The following is a 17,759-nucleotide window of genomic DNA, read 5'->3' as shown; positions in this document are numbered from 1 at the left end:
AACTACTTACACATTTACTGCCAGCATTTCCTCAGCATATTGTTTCTTGACTGTTTTGTCTTTTTGTTGTTTTGTTTTTTCAGACAAGATTTCCCTGTATAACCCTGACTGTCCTGGAACTCACTCTGTAGACCAGGACAGCCTCAAACTCAGAGATTCTCCTGTCTCTGCCTCCTGAGTGCTGGGATTAAAGGTGGCACCACTACCCCAGCTTTTTGTCACTTTTTCCTGCAATACTTTTAGTTAGTCAATGTTTGTTTCCTCTTTCTTTCTTTCTTTCTTTCTTTCTTTCTTTCTTCCTTTCTTCCTTTCTTCCTTTCTTCTCCTCCTTCTCCTCCTTCTAGATAGGGTCTCTGCAAAATCGTGACCTATCCTAGAACTCTGTAGACCAGGCTGACCTCAGACTCACAGAGATCTACCTGCCTCGGCCTCCCAAATGCTGGGATTAAAGGTGTGCACCACAATGCCTTCCCATCTCTCTCTCTCTCTCACACACACACACACACACACACACACACACACACACCACTTTGAGTGAGAGAGAGAGAGAAACAGAGAGAGAGAGAGCGAGAGAGATATCTTGATGTCAGCTAATTACCCTAGTATCTCTTACTATTATCTGAATTCTCACTTGTATTTGCCCCTGACATTGAGGAGAGTACATAACTTAGTGGGTACCTGTACATTAAATGTTTTGTGTTTAAATCAAAGAGTTTCAAAGTCATCTAAACCCTTCCCTAATTGAAAACTGGTATCTCCCTATCAAAGCAAAAGCTTTATAATATAAAGATGGGTTCTTGCCCTGGAAGCCAGACAGAGCATAACATTGTAGAAAATGGCTGTCTCACATCTCCACTGGAATTATTCCAAATACTATGTTTCTTTCCATTCCTGAAAATTGTTGGACACTAGTCAACTCGATGTGATTACTGGAAAATTCCAATTCTTCCCTGACCTGCACCAGTGAACTGGGTTCCTCAGTGAGCTGAGACATGGTCCTCCTCCCAATGCTAGAAGAATCTTTTCTTTATATATTTCTATATCTCTGGCTTTGCTAAAAAGAACAGCAACATCCCTGGGATAATAGCCAGACCTCCAGAGATACTGGCACTTCTCTGCTACAAAAATGGCCATCTGACTCAAATTCAAGGCATCAGTTATCTCTAAATTGCCTGTGACACCTGGAACCCATTCAAGTTCTTGGACCATTGTCAGGGCCTCTGAGGGGACATTTGGGGGTGGATTGTTTCTGATTTGCTGCATTATTTCTTGTAGGTGGTTGGCTATGCTGCATCCATTCGGAGCATCCTGGTGAGCTTCAATATTAACCTCTGGTGCTGGAGGTCAGGGAGGCCACTGCAACACAAGTGGTTGATCTGAAAGTAATCTAGAAAAACACAGAGAACTCCTGGTTCATATGTGCCTCTCTGGATGATGGAGTTTGCCTTGGCATACCAGTCCCCATCTTCAGTTCGGAAATTCTGAGCATCATCCACAACAATGTGTTTAATGTTATTAAAGGTATTTTTCATGAAGGATTTCCGTGTCACTGCCTGGCAGATGTTTCTCTGGCTGAAAGTGTAAGAAATACAGTCAGGTTTTTTCAGCCATACCAAAAAAAGTCAACCCAACCTCTAGTTACAGTCTCTGAACATGGTTACTACAACCCAGAGCTTAGCCTGAAAGCTTCACCCGCTAAAATTGCCCAGCAGAAAGAAACTAAGAGTCAGGCTGCATACATACCTTGCAAACCTCTTCAAAGCCTGGTTCTCACAGATATAGAGAATGTCATCAGCTTGGCAGTTGAACACATTCCTAATCTTCTCCATGATCCTGAGAGCCAGAGTGGTCTTCCCTGATCCAGGTAAGCCATGAACAAACAACTCTCTGTTCTTGCAAAGATCCTTTAAAAGCAACTGATACTGTTGGTCTGTGAGTAGGGTCACCACCTTAGAGTCTAACTCTTCACAAAGAAGGATCTGAACCCAAACAAGACGATCACAAGGGATTGCAACAGAACTTCCATCTGCTGCATGGTCGTGAAGTTATAGGATTCAGGGTAGATGGGCATTTCCAAACCGGCCCTTACTGTTTGATAAGGACCCAGCTGCAAGACCAAGGGAATGATGCCTAATTTCCCAGAGTATCCACCCATGTTCACCAGCTTCTGCTTCAGGGTACGGGCAACCCTCATAGAATACCCTCTGTACCCCAGATCCCACTTGTTGCAAATGGTGTACAGGATTGGAACATTGTTTAGGGAAATTAGCAGAGCATCACAGATGACACCCCGCCTTCCCTTTCAAGACCGGGGTCCACAGCCAAGCTGTGGGAGAAAATCAGTATCCCTTGAGAGAAAGAGCGCATTTCCATACTTATTAAGTTTCTTAGTCCTCTGTGATCCAAGATGAGGTCCCTGTAGACACTTTCCGGAGTATATGTAATCCTGTCAGGTGACACTAGACAAAGAAAGGATCCAAATGAATTAGAGGCTCACAGGACAAGCTATTAGTCACCATTACTGTGGGAATCTTTCTGGAATAAGCATTCTGACACCAATGACGGTAGAAGAGAGATGTCACCAGAACAGCCCCTGAGAGCCATCAAATCCCAGGTCCAGTACGTACTTGCATTTTTTACTCTAAAACTACAAGATGGAGTGGGTAAGCAATCAAGATTTTACAAAAGGGTACAGGGCAGTCGGCAGGATTTTTAAGGGCCATGGCCATTGTTTCAGCTATTTATCCAGGTCATTCTATTTCAGGTAGCAAGTGAAGTCATCCTTGGCAAACAAGCAATACAAGCAGTTGTTACCATCCAGGCAAACACAAACCTGGCCCTGCCCCTCTGGGACCCGGCACACATAGTAAGCAGTACCCTGGCTCTGTACACAGGTGCAAAGGTCCCTTTAAGAGGAAAGCTCCGCCCACTTCTCTCTTTCAGCCATTTCTCTGAGGAGGCAGAGAGATCTCTGTCTCTTCTCTCTCTTTCTCTCTTTTTCTTCCCTTCCTTCACTCCTTCCCTTCCCCAATAAACTTTCCACATAAGTTCTGCATGATGGTGTATTTGCCATGAGACTCGATTAAGGTTCAACCTCAAGCCATATTATTCCAGCAGTGCTTTAAGTAAATCACTAAATAAATTGATAAGTCAGTAGCTAATAACTGGTCTTTTTCTACCTTTGCTCTACTTCACCATAACATAATGGAGGTCCTGCCAACCTTTGGGCCCTACCATGTGTCAAGGATCAGTTTTATGTTAGCAGCAAAAGATAAGAAACCCTGTATCTGGGAAAACCCAGTTTCAATAGACACAGACAACTCAGGGTACAAAGTAGCAAAGGTAGCAAGAAAAAGCCTCACTGGGACTGTGTGAACATTGATGGAAAATACAGCTCTAGCAAAAAAAAAAAAAAAAAAAAAAAAAGAGAGAGAGAGAGAGAGAGAGAGAGAGAGAGAGAGAGAGAGAGAGAGAAAGAAACAGTTTTGCAAGTCTTTATGGAAAGGACACAGGGATTCGGGAATAGAGAGATAATAAAAGGAGAAGTGTGAGCTGTGAGTTTTGGCACACGTATTTAATCCCAGGACTGAGGAGGCAGAGGCAAGCAGATCTCTGTTGAGTTATAGGCCAACCAGGGTCACACAGTAAGACTGTCTAAAAGAGGCAGAAGTATGTGTAAACATGGAGGCAACAAACACCCCAATCCATTCAGATAACTCCACACAGTTTGTGAGAGACAAAGAAAAGGGGATGGTGGTATAAGGAAGGAAAGCATTCAGGAGCCATCTAGACACTTGGCAAGAGCCACATGCTAGCTGGTTGGGGGAGCAGATCAACACCTGCCACAGGTTATGACTGTGATGGTGGTTACACAAAACTATGGGTGTGCTAATATCCATAACACTACAACAAAAAATGTCTATTTCATGTAGGTTAATTTTGACTTTTAAAAATCCTTTAAAATATTTTTTATGTTTTATGTATGAGTATATGTAAATATGAAAGATACCTATAAAGACTTTTTTTGCATATGTACTATTAATTTTTTGGCTATACAGACTATATACATGAGTCTCTTAAAAATTGGAGGGTTATAAACACTGACTGGAATCTAACCCAAACTATGAATACTCTTCAAAGGAAATCAAATTCACATTTGGAAGGCTGAGGCAGATGGATCTCTGTGAGTTCAAGGCTAGTCTGGTCTACATAGTGAGTTCCAGGACATTCAGGACCTATTTAGTGAGACCACCTCTCAAAGCAAAGAAAGACAGAAACAGCAATAACAACAACAAAAAGTCAACCCAAAATCTGTGTTTCAAATTCAAGGTACAAAGCAGAACCACGGATGAGTTCATATTTCTGTGTTTGGTTGAATGGACAATAGAAACTCCAAGTAATCGAATTTTGAACATTAATTTTTCCTCTTTTTTAAAAAAAAAAAATTGTTTATTTTTATGTACATGGGCATTTTGTTTTGCATGAGCGTCTGTGTACTGTGTGTGTACAGTGCCTACTGAAGTCAGAAGGTGATGTCTGATCTCCAGGAACTGGAGTTTCAAATGTTTGCTAACCATCATGTGGGTGCTGGGAATCAAACTAGACTTCTACAAGAGCAGCAAGTGCTCTTAATTGCTGAGTCATCTTTCCAGCCCCTGAACAATTCAATTTTAAAGTACCAATATAGAGCAATATGCTGATTCTAAAGAAAATGGGAGGTTGTCATAACAAAAGGTACATTTTGGTGGTGCTTAGTTGGTCATATGACTGATACCATAAACTGGATACACTAACAATTTGAACACACCAGTAAAGTTTGTCTGGAGTAAGAGATATACTAGACTGAACCCAGCAGTATCCTACTATATTTGTCTACTATTATTTTAAAGTAACTTTATGTTTGAAATACTTAACCAATGAACTAAAGAAATAAAAGGTCATAAATATAGAAAAGGTTACTCAAAATTATCTTTCCTCTTTGTATTAATATGTTTATTAAGTAAAAGAGCCTATTCTAAAAATGACATTAACATATGAAAGAACAATGTTATAAAGCTTTGAAACGATTGGGATATTTGAGACAAGTGTCACATTTCATGGATTGCAAATGTACTTCAGTGTTTCACTAGTCATATATCTTATGGTTTAATTAACAATATTATTTTTCAGAGCTAACAAAATGATAGTAGGTTGTTAAGCAAATGTGAGAGAGAAGATTTGTAAGATCAACCAGACAATCCATGTTGAACTATGAGAAAATTTACACTGTAAAATTGACAGTTCTTTCCAATTCAGCTCACTGGCTGAATAGATTGGGCATCAAAATAATATTTGATACAACAAAGGCTTCTAAGATTCTTCTTGAAGAAAATCACCATGGTAAGACCATATTGGTGAACATGGGCCTGGGCATATGTTTTGGATTGCTCTTTGGCAATATCCATCTAAATTTATAAGCAATTGTTACTACACGGAATTTATCCTTAGAGTGTGTCAGTTATTGATAGAAAAATTTTTTAAAGTACTGCTTAAGATAGAAAAAGGTGCCAGGCTTGTGGCACACACCTCTAATTCTGAGTTCCACTCTAGCCTGGTGTACAAAGTGAATACCAGGACATCCAGGGCTACACAAAAACCCTGTCTTGAAAAACCAAAAAAACTGGGGAGCTAGAAAGATGGCTTAGTGGTTAACAGCACTGGCTATTCTTCCAGAGGACCCAGGTTCAATTCCCAGCACCCACATGGCAGCTCACAATTGCCTGTACTCCTGTTTCAATGGATCTGATACCTTCACATACACAAAACACAAGTGTGCATGAAATAAAAGTAAACAAATTATTTTTTAAAGAAAAATAAGAACCAAAAAGAAAAAAAAAAGGGAAAAAAGAAGGAAGGAAGGAAAAACGTTGTTTCAAAAAGAAGGGAAGCTGAAAAAGAAACAACAGCAGAGTGTTTGCAGAGTTCTAGTTACTTATTTTATTTAGGTGGTGGTTACACAAGTTTCATGGCACAAATTACTTATTAAATTATATCTTTGTTCTATATCCTGTCTATGTGCAAAAAGTTTCATAGTGAAATAACTAAAACTAAGAAAAAATCCATATTTAGAAACACTAGAATGTTTAGAAATATTTTTATAACCAATGATAGAATCAAGAAAAATCCATGAACAAGGTCACGACAAGATGGCCTAAACACTGTTTACACTCAGCCCTGTGCTTGCATATAGCAATTAACATTTTCGCTGCTAATGTTCCATTTGGTAACTATATTGCAATGTACCTACCCACTCACTGTGGTAATGGTTGTGTGCCATCATGTGGGTACCTGCCAAGTCCCTCCCTAAACTTTCCATAAGTTTAGGACATAAGAATCAAAGGGTTTCCTCCCTAAATATAGGAACAATCATCCCAAAGATCCAGAGATGACAATTACCTGGGAAGTAATCCCTCTGCAAATCTCCCACACACTTCAAAATCTTATGTGTGCACACAGTCCTGCATCGGGGTGTAGTATCTGCAATGCTCCTTGAAATGATCATCTGAGGAAAGCTGGAAAGCTCTGAGGAAAGAAGAAACAAGAGTTGGGTACACAGTGAGGAGACCCTCTTCTTAGCTGAGCCATGTTAAACTAAAAGCTGGGATCTGCAGATATTTGCATTTCCAGCACAGATCACCCAGAAACCAAACCCAGGTCCTCTGCAAGAGCTGCCCAAGCTCTCAACCTCTGAGCCACCTCTTCAAATACTCAATATTGAAATAAATTGGGTTTTTTTTAAGAATACTATTTTAAGTATATGTGAGTAGAAGATGTGAAGGTCAATGGTATAGAATGCTACACAGTTCTGAAATGGACCATTTTTGTTTGTTTGTTTTATGACTTTTGAAGTTACCATTGGCTTTCTCCATTTAATTTTCACTTTATCTTCACTTTTCCAAAACACGCCCATCACATCCCTGTCATTTATGGTTATTATACCTTGGGTCTTGAAATGGGAAAATGGGGAAATTGTGATTTGTTCATGAAAACCCTTAAAGAAAGGATTAAGAATAATTTTTATAGGTTGTGAGATGACTCAGCAGTTAAGAGCACTGTCTATTCCAGAGGATCCAGGTTCTGTTCCCAGCAGCTCACAAACATCAGTAACTCCAATTCCAGGGGATCCGATGCCCTCTTCTGGCCTCCAGAGGCACTGCACATGCATGTTGCACAGATATCATTCCAGCAAAAATACCTATATATGTAAAATAAAATTGTTTTTAAAAGAGTGCTTTAAGGCTAGGCAGTGATGGCACATGCCTTTAATCCCAACACTCAGGAGGCAGAGGCAGGTGGATCTCTGTGAGTTTGAGACCAGCCTGGTCTATAAGAGCTAGTTCCAGGACAGCCTCTAAAACCACAGAGAAACCCCGTCTCAAAAAAACAACAATAAAATAATAATAATAATAATAAAATAGAAGAGTGCTTTAAAATGGGAAGAGGACACTGTCAGGGAAGTTAGAATAGTCACATCTATTATCCTTGTGGAAAGGGGATTTGCTGAATAACTAAATGCAAGCTGGTCATCAGAAAGGAAGAGGTGGCCAGTGTTGGTGATGCACACCTTTAGTCCCAACACTTTGGGAGGCAGAGGCAAGCTGATCTCTGTGGATCAAGGCCAACCTGGTCTTCACAGCCAGTTCCAGGACAGGGTCCAAAGCAATACAGAGAAACCCTGTCTCAAAAAACAAACAAACAAAAAAGCCAGAAAGGAAGAGGTTTTAACATGCACATGAGGCAAACTGTGCCAGGAGTGGTGGGTCACACCTGTCATCGAACACCTTGAAGGCTTCAGCAGGAGGGTTTTGAGTTTGAGGCCAGCCAAGGCTACCCCTGACTCAAAATTAAACAAGTAAAGAGAAGATGTGGAACAGAAGTAATTAGTTCAGATTGCCCCTGTACCAGCCTCCACTAGGACTGACATTCTGATGAACACAGAATATTCCAGGGATTAGATAGTGGGCAAGGGCAGTGTTCTGCCATCTATATGGAATTAATCTCTTTCCCCAAATACCAAAGCATTACACATCTCCCTTTTCTCTGCCCTCCCGTCCCCTTCCCCCAGCAAACATTCTACAGTTTCGGTCCTGTTTCCTGACCTGTGTCCGTCTCTATCATCCAAGCTGCCCAGTCCTTCATGGATAGCTGCTTCACATGACTGTCCCTTATCTCCCAGGAATCAGGTGCTTTGGCAAATGCTGCACAGCAGAATCGTTCCACCTTGATCACACAGACATACCCACGGATGGCCCCTTATCATACACTTCCAGGACTTTGGGGTCATATTGCACTTTATGGGTTTGTGAACAGAAGTGATGAACAGGCATGTTCCTGATACAGCCCGTCAATAGCAGTCAACAAGCTGGAATAATTTACTTTTTCCTTTTCACATCCAATGACTTGGCAGGTCTCACGTGCACACCAAAATCACGTATCCTCCTTCAGAATTGGCAAGTGCAGAAACACACTTGGGGAGTTTCTCTTAATGCCCTGGGAAAGGTCTGCAGAGAACATTTGAAATTCAACATGCGGGGACTCTGTAAAGTTGAGTTTTTCCAGGTACAGAAGCCGCTGTTGTTTATTAAATAAATCAGAAGCTAAGATCATCTGATTGTCAACTGGGACCTCCTGTGGATTTAATGAGTTGGGATCACCCACATTCTCAAGAGCCTGGATCCTTCTTCTGAGGGAGATAGGGCTTCTAGAGAATCCATGACCTCAGTAGATGTTCCATGTCTGTGGTATAAATTGGAACACAAGGTGGCAAGCCGCACACCTGAGGGTGCCACCTCCCACGAATCACAATATTAAAAGAACTTTCCCTGCAACATCTCATCCATATGGTTTCCTGACAATGGTGGCAGATCCAGGCCTACTCCATCACACTCATAATTATAGTCTTCATTCTCAATCTCAACCTTGACCACTCCCCCACCAGAATTCGCAGAGCACACACTGCTTTTGAGATGGTCTCATCCTGTTTCAGCCGGAGTGCAGGATCCATCCCCGCCCCTTTGCCTAACCCCCAGAGTGGCCTTTCCTCCATCTGTGATATATTCAGCAAGTTCAATTCCAGATTTTCCAGACAATTCATCTTCTCAGCCTTTATCTGAAATGTTTTCCTGGAAGCCGAAACAGGAAACGTTAGAATAGGACAAGAATGGGAAGGTGTGAAATCAAATGTAAGGACATCTTTCTGACGTTGGCCTTTTATTCTACAGCCTGAAGCCAGCTTCATGAAAAAGCTTAGTCTGTGGGATGCCCACTTTCACACAGAAATGGCCACGAGGCACTGCTCATTCTGATTTTGCTTTCTTTCAAATTGTACACACACACACACTATACATCACAGCATGCATGTCACAACACACGCATGCGGACAACTTCTCAGGGAGTCGGTTCTTTCCCACCTTGTGGGACCTGGGGATGGAATCATGTTGCCAGGCACATGTGCAAGCATCTCTACTCACTATCTTGGCAGGGCTTACACTGATTTGGGGGGTATTTTGGTCAAGTTCTTTGAGTGGCAAAGTCTCTCGGGTCATCTTCAAAACCTGGAAAATTTTCTGATAGTGCTGGTGGGATCCAGGTAGGAAACTTCTTTAGTCAAATGCAATCTCTGCTGGATACCTATGTTACCATTTTTCTGGTTCTTTGCCCTCTCTCCACTAATTGAGAGAGTGGGGGGATTCTTGAGATTATTTTTTTTAATCCGATCTGATTTTGTTAGGAATTTATCATTGCTGCTATTGGAACAGACCATTTTAGAAAACTCTGATTCTAGTGGATTCCGCTGTATCATAAAGGTTACACACACACACAGAATGTCAATGCAATGCAAATTTGATCAGAGAGGTAGAAACAGAATGCTTACTGCTATACCTGGCAGAATTTGGAGTTCTCTATCATAAGAAAAAATTAGTAAATCTATTTGAAATAAGAACAGCAGTTTGACGTAGAATGTAGACATTTAGAAAGGTGCATTGTTAAGATGGAAATTTTTCAGTTGCCCTAGGTCCCAGAATAGCCTGAGAACATGCACTCCTGACCAGGAAGGACGCCCCCCCCCCAATGGGCTTGCAAAACATTTCCTAGAAACACACAAACAGGTGCCAGATAAGGACATGAGGCCTGGCCAACAATAGGTTCACCTGGGCCCAGCCAATCAGGAGCTTGCTAGCCCCCTAACCCCAGACCCCCTAGCCCCCCCATCGTGGTTTTTGTCTTTATAAGCTCATGTGGGGCTTGGGGCTCACTCTCTCTCCTCCTTTGTGGTATGAGTTGGGAGCCTCAGCCAGCTAGAATAAAAAGCCTCTTGCTGTTTCGCATCAAGTGCCACTTTCTGAGGTTTTAGAACAATCGACCATCGATCCTTGCTTCCAGGGAACTTTGGACCTTTGGAGGTAGAAAGGTGTCTTCTCTATCTGTTGATCTGTTGCTGTCACCTGATTCTAGTTCACTCTGTTTGCAGTTGACCGATCAGTTGCTTAGAACAATCTGGCCGTGGTCGGTAGACGTGTCTAGAGTTCCACAGGTTGCCGCCCTGGAGGACGCCGTGAGGAACGGAGCTCAAGGATGCTTGGTGGTCTCTCTCTGAAGAGGACCCAGATCTGTCTGATCGAGTCCTCCTGATTTTAGCGCTCCACTTGACAAGCCTGTCCCTGTCTGAAACACTCATTTTTGTGGCGCCACAAGCATGGCCGTGTTTGTCTGTTGAGTGGCTTTCAATGCTCTTGGCTCTCCATTTGTATCTGACTTTCCGACTGATGATGGGACAGATGAAAGCCACCTCCCCCTCTGCCCCTTAGTCTGACTACCCAGCCATTGGACGGAAATTATGCAGGGCCCACAACCTGTCGGTTGAGGTCTGAAAGGGTCCGTGGCAGACTTTCTGCACCTCAGAATGGCCTACCTTTTCAATGTAGGGTGCCCACCTGAGGGGCCACTTGACCCTGACCATAATTCTTGCTGTTAAAGACCATTGTTTTTCAGGACGGACCCAGGAGGATACCCAGACCAAAAACCCTACATGAAGGTTTGGCAGGACTTAGCCCAGAATGGGTTAAGCCAAGGGTGCATAGGACGAATGGCCAAGCTGGGCTCTGGAGTTATGGCGGTCCAGACTTCTGGTCAATTGGAGGGGCCTTCCTAGTCGGCTGCCCATAAAGATTTATCCTTCTGTCCAGGGAGGACCTTCTCTCCTGGATTTCCCACCACCCCACCCCCCACCTCCACCTCTGCCAACCTTTGACTCCAAACCGATACTGGGAGAGGCCCAAGGGGAGATGAGCCCTCTGCCCCTCCAAGCTGCAAGAACCCCTGAACCAGCCCCAGGGCTGACACAGGGAACACGCAGCAGACGAGGCGCAACAGACGAGGCGCCACTCCTGAAGCTTTCCTTGCCTTTGCGGACCTATGGGCCCCTCCCAAGTTGGGCACAATGGTCAGGCTCCCCTCCAACAGCTCCAGTACTGGCCCTTTTCCTCTGCAGATTTATACAATTGGAAAACCAATCACCCTCCTTTCCAGAGGACCCACAGAAGCTAACAGGTCTTGTAGAGTCCTTGGATCGAGTTCTTCATCAGCCCACTTGGATTGATTGCCAACAGCTCTCCAGACTCTCTTCACCACTAAAGAGAGGGGAAAGGGTTTTCCTTGAGGCTCAGAAGGTAAAAATGTGCCTAAAGTATAGGACCCCCTCTCCAACTCCCCAACGTCATAAATGCTGATTTTTTTGACTACAGCCCCGCCGGCTGGAACCACAACACAGTTGCAGGTAGGGAGCGACTGACAATCTAGCCACTGGGCTCTGGTGGCTAGTCTCCATGGAGCCGCAAGGTGCCCCAATAACTTGGCTAAGATAAGGAAAGTAGTCCAGGGGCCACCTGAGGCTCCTTTGGTATTCTTGGAATATCTCATTGGAAGCATTGAGGAGATACTACTCCTTGCGGCCCTACTTCAGAAGTGCAGAGGGGCCCTGTGGCAGTGAAATTTGACTGGGACCAATTTAATTACTAAGGTGGTTAGGCCCAGACTAGAACCGAATTAGAAAGACGGGGACCTGGGCAACTCAAATTCCCCATTAGAAAGGGATCAATGTGCATATTGCAAAGAAAGAGGTCATTGGGCACAAGACTGCCCCCCAAAAAAGATGGTTAACAGAGGCAAGAAAACAAGCAGTAACTCAGATACTGGTACTGCGGATGGCTCGCCAGGTGCAAGAATTTTGAGGACCGCCGTTACTGCAGGTTATGGATCCCGGGGTTCCCATTGCTAGCAGCCTCCTCTACCTCCTGGACCAAAACTAGTGCCTCTTTTAATTGGGATCAAGAGCAACAACAAGCTTTTGCTGTCTGCCCCAGCCCTGGCTCTCCCTGATGTCACCAAGCAATCATTCTCTTTGTGGTCGAAAGAAACGGGATTGCTATGGGGGCACCAAGTCTTCAGTTCCTGGGGGCCATGGAAGAGACCGTGGCATACCTTTCAAAAACTAGACCCTGTAGCCAGTGGATGGCCAGCCTGTCTACGGTCCGTTGCCTCCATGGCGATGCTTGTCAAGGATGCTGATAAACTGACTCTGGAATGTAAATTCTGACATCGTGGCCCCTCATGCTCTTTGAGTATAGTCATGCAGCCAAATTCGAACACCACCATCCAGTGCCTGCATGACCCACTACCATTGCCTGCTGTTAAATGGGGATCGTATCCAGCTCACCACCCCCACCATGATCAACCCTGCCACCTCATTGCCAGATCCGACCCCCACTCCCTAGTCACACATGACTGCTAAGAGGTCCTAGCTGAAGAGACTGCCAAGAAGTCCTAGCTGAAGAGACAGGGCTCCGACGTGACCTGAGGGACCAGCCATGGCGGGCTCCGCCCAGCTGACCTGGTTCACTGACAGCACATTGTTGTGGAAGGTAAAAGGGCAGACAGGGTTTGTTTGGATCTAGAGAAATTATGGGCTAAGCTCCCAGAGGGAACTTCAGCCCAAAGGCAGAATGGGTGGGGCTCACCCAAGGCCCCTATGCACCTGGCAGGAAGACAAAAGGTAAACATTTATACTGACAGCTGATATACCTTTTGCCACTGCCCACATTCATGGGGCCATATCTATTAAGAGGGCTCACTAATCTCTGCAGGCAAAGACATTAAAAACAAAAGCAATCCTGGCCCTATTAGAGGCCATTCACCAGCCTCAAAAAGGTTACTATCATCCATTTTTCAGGCGATCAAAAAGGAAACCCCACCCATAGCCCTAGGGAAACCAGTGAGCAGTCGCATAGTCAAGAGAGGGCAGCCCAGGCTAAACATCCAATGACCTTAGTTACGCAGGAATAAAAAAGCCTCTTGCTGTTTTGCATCAAGTGCGGATTTCTGTGGTTTGTGATTTGTGGAATGATCAATTGATTAGATCATTGCATCCTGGAATTCAGCAGTCTTCAGTGGGGGGATCCAACAGCATGACTTAGTATACATGTCAGAAGCAGTCTTCAGACAGAGCAGGGACCAGACTCTTATACTTTGTCGTCAACCATCAGGGAAGAATGTGAAGTGTCTTTCCACCTACATCTCTTTATTCTCCAAACTTTGACCCTAGACTCAACAATCTACAGTGGTCCCTCGAGAGGTTGTGAGCCAAGATAGATGACTTTTGCATCAAAGCTAAAAATCTCAAGACAAAACTCAAGATAGATAGAGAACCATACCTGGTTTTATTAGCGACCTGATTCTTTGTCTAAATAGGACACCAGTTAGGAAAGAACCTCAAACTCATTGATCTGTAAGGCCAGTTCTGCCCTGACTATCTCATTGTTATGAGCAACACAAGAAAGAGTATGGGATAAAGAGGAATAGTCTGAACCACCAAGGACTCCACAAAATGAGAGCCAACCGTTAACAAAACTCAGGGACCAAAAAACTACTAAGTCAACACAGAGAAAAGAATTCAGAGTCAGGGGATTGTTTACCACATGAGTGCAGGATCAATAAGCCTTTATCAATGATATGGAAGAGGCTCAGTGAGTGCTCACCTGGCCAAAGGCTGGACCTAGAACTGCGAGCTGTGAGCCGGTGTTTTGTTGGAACCGGATATTGGTAAGAGCACTGGCTTGAGAACCTGGTATTGGGGCCCCTGAACGGGAGGAGGTCTGGGCAGTCTATGGGTCTCTGGCAATAACCAGTATTTATCCTCAGGCACAAATGGGCTTTGGGAGCCTATTCCCTATAAAGGGATACTCTCTCAGCCTAGATACATGGAGGAGGGCTCAGACCCTGTCCCAAATGATGAGATCGACTTTGGATGATCCCTCATGAGAGTCCTCATCCTCCCTAGGGAGTGGATGGGGGTGGGTGGGACATGGGAGGCAGGATGAGAGGGAGCTAGACTGGTATGTTTTTTTATTTAAATAAATAAGATTGTTTTTTATTTAAATAAAATGTGTTTTTTAAAACCTGGTATTGGTTCTGAACTCACAAGGCATTGAGCTGCCATTGCTTGCATTGGCTAGAATGCAAAGACAAGCAGAGGAGTGCAGAAGTCTGCTACAAACCACAAAGGAAGGTTTGGGTGTGGTCTGACTGAGCAGTTATGTGTAAAGATAAGTTGAGAAAAATGGATTGTCCTTCTTGACGAATTGGGAAATATTGACTTCCTGAAGCGAGAGGATGTGGAATTAAGGAAGGGCACAACATCATTAACCAAAAAGCTTTTGAACAATCAGGTTGTGTACTGGTTGCTAAGTAGAGTGTGTGGTCAAATTCCCTTACTCTTTCTCTCTCTGTGTGCAAGCCTCTGCTCTATCTCTGTCTCCTCCTTTCGTCCCTCTCTCTCTCTCCTTCCTCTCTCCCTCTCTTCCTCCCACTGTTCCCTTTAAGGTGACATTTCATGTAAAATGGCATTAAGTAAGAAGGGTTGGTGAAAGAAAGGAATGGAGAGATGACTCAGAGCACTCGATATTCTTCCAGAGGACCTAGGTTCAAATCCCAGCCCCACATGGTGCTCACAACTGTCTGTAACTCCGTTTCCAGAGCATCTGGACACCCTCTTCTAGCTCCGGGCACTGCGTGTACATGCATGCAAGCCAAACACCCAGACACATAAAATAAGCTTCAAAGAATTATTTACTTATTTGTTTATTGGCTTTTTCAGACAGGGCTTCTCTGTGTAACATCTCTGGTTGTCTGGAAAGTTGCTTTAGACCAGGCAGGCCTGGAACTCTGGTAGAGCTTCCTGCCTCCGCCTCCAGAGAACTGGGATTAAAGGCATGTGCCACCATGTATTTTTATTTTATGTATCTGAGTGTTTGGTCCACATGTATGTGTGTGTGTACCTGATATCTGTGGGAGGCCAGAAGAAGGAGGCCAGAAGATCTCTTAAACTGGAATTTACCGATGGTTGTGAGCTAAGAAGCAACCAAGTCCTCTGGAAGAGTAACCAGTACTCTTAATTGCTGAGTCACCGCCTAGCCCCAAACAAAGAAATCTTGAAATGAAAAGAAAGCCTTCTGAAAGATATTGTTAAGAATGAAAATATAAGAACCTGGTTGAAAAAACAGATTTGCAAATTATATATCTGATGAAGAATTTGTGTCTAAATTACATTCAGAAGCTTCAAAAGGCAGCTAAGAAAACAGGAGCTAGCTAGGGTGTGCTGCAGCACTTGCCTTGCAACGGGGTGGGATAGGGGGAAAGGGGAGGTTATCCTGAGTTTGCTCTCCTCACAACCGAAGCCAAAGCAAAACCAGAAAACAGGAAGTTGGGCTTGGTGACCAGAAACTCTGTGCTTAGTGGAGGCAGGGATTTCTAGGCTGGGCTAGGATATATACAGCTAGAATAGGGGAGAAAAAATGGAAGGAAGAAAGGGAGAGAGAGTGAGAGGGAGGGAGGGAGGAGAGAAAATGAAGGAAAAAAGAAGTTGTACAATGGATAAAGGAGATGCTAGAGAGATGGCTCAGTGGCTGCTTTCCAGCCAACCTGGGTTAGATTCAGTAACAATAAATCTAAGACTACACAAGAATATTATAAGCTCAAAACCCGCCAGGAAACTAAATCTATAATTAAAAAAAAAAAACTAATACTGCACTTTGAGACTTTTTTTTTTTTTTTTTTTTTTTTTTTTTGTAAAGACAGGGCCTCACTGTGCAGCACTGGCTGACCTAGAACTTACTTTGAAGACTGGGTTGTCCTTGAACTCAGAGGGATCCACCTACATCTATCTCCCCAGTGCTGGAATTAAAGGAGTGAGTCTCACCAGGCACTTTAAGATTTGGGGGGCTCTTACATGGCTCCAATTCTGTTTTCCTGTTCCCTTGTTGTAAGTTTAGACTTTTCAGACTACCATGTCCTCTCTCAGTGTAACCTACTGTGTAGTGCAGGAAACAGCCGTATTTCCCTTGCAGTTACATAAGAGCAGGATGTAATCTCTCAAGGAATTTGAGAGTAGGTTTTTTTTTTTTTTTTCTATTTTGTTCATTTCACCTTGCCTAACAAAGTGCCCTCCAAGACACCAGGCTTTCTGAGAGAGGACGGCTGAGAATCCTCCCACCAAGATTATTCTGAAATGGATTTTAGCTTTCCTGTGGGCATAATTCCTATCCGTCCAGGAAAGCACATGGTTACATCACTCTCTTCTTTCACTTTCCCAAAGATAGTTTTTAAATGCCTCCTGGTATTTAAACCCTTCCTTCTGGCAGCAGGATGCTGTCACACAAGTAACTAGCAGCTCTAGTATTGATGGAGCCACAGGAACTCAGTCCCCTTTCACCTGCTGCCCCTCATTCCCAACACCAACACACACACACACACACACACACACACACACACACGAGATCATCAGGACAAGCCCAGTTTTGATCTTTTGAATAGGAGAGCCAGGCGACCTGCAGACACTACACCCACTCCCTAGGAGTTTGACTTTGAACCACCAGCTACCACCTCACCCCCAACCTTATCAGGTAGTACCTGAGGAGCTACTACCAAACCCCCCCCTCTCTTCCTCACTCACTTGGCTTTCAGAACCACCACCCTGTGTTAAAGGGAAACAGAATCATGCTCTGCAGATTGCCCATTAAATTATACTTAACCTGCTGTCATCAGTGCTGGGCCCCTGGGTCGGAGAATGCTAAGCCTGGAGCTCAGGGAAGGCTCTGGTGACAGACAGGACACTACCTCTCTACTCCCGGGGGTGGGGGTGGGGGTGGGGGGACAGAACCTCACTTGGCTTCCTTCCTCAGGATGCCCGGTTCCTGTTTGCTCACAAGTGCAGCAAGACAGATCTTGGAAGGCTGGGTTTGGGAAGGGAGGGGGCCCCTTCACAAGCCTCCCTGCTGCCTAAGTCTCCGGGTTCCTGGGCACCCAGTGAGAAGCGAACTCTGGAATTCCAGGCACAGTACCCTGCCTTCCCACAACCTCGCCCTGGAGGGCAGGGGTGTGACGGGGAGGGTGGGGGGTGAGGGGCTGACGACCTGAGATTTGAGGAAACTTGGCAGAGACCGCGGGGAATTCGTTACCAGCAAGTGTCTGTCCTCCGCAGCGCCCGGCCTCCTGGGAGTCAGAGAGGAAGTCTCCGCAGCTCTGAGTGGAGACTTCAGGCCTGCAGGCTCTTGTCCTTTTATAAACCTGGTGACATCGCACTGGGTGGAGCACTGTGTAGAAAACAGGAAACCCCCGTGCTATCAACAACCTTGATTTTGAGGAGAAACGAAAGGGATGATTTTTGG

General features: G+C 44.4%; 1 pseudogene; it reads right to left on the bottom strand.

The window, feature by feature from the left end:
• Positions 1 to 738: 738 nt before the first annotated feature.
• Positions 739 to 9,133, bottom strand: LOC127218716 (schlafen family member 5-like; annotated as a pseudogene).
• Between the last annotated feature and the right edge of the window lie 8,626 nt (positions 9,134 to 17,759).

The sequence above is a fragment of the Phodopus roborovskii genome, unplaced genomic scaffold, assembly GCF_943737965.1.
Source record: "Phodopus roborovskii unplaced genomic scaffold, PHOROB, whole genome shotgun sequence".
Classification (NCBI taxonomy): Eukaryota; Metazoa; Chordata; class Mammalia; order Rodentia; family Cricetidae; genus Phodopus; species Phodopus roborovskii.
Note: the sequence above shows the minus strand (reverse complement) of the source record. Positions and strands in the feature narration are given on the sequence as shown.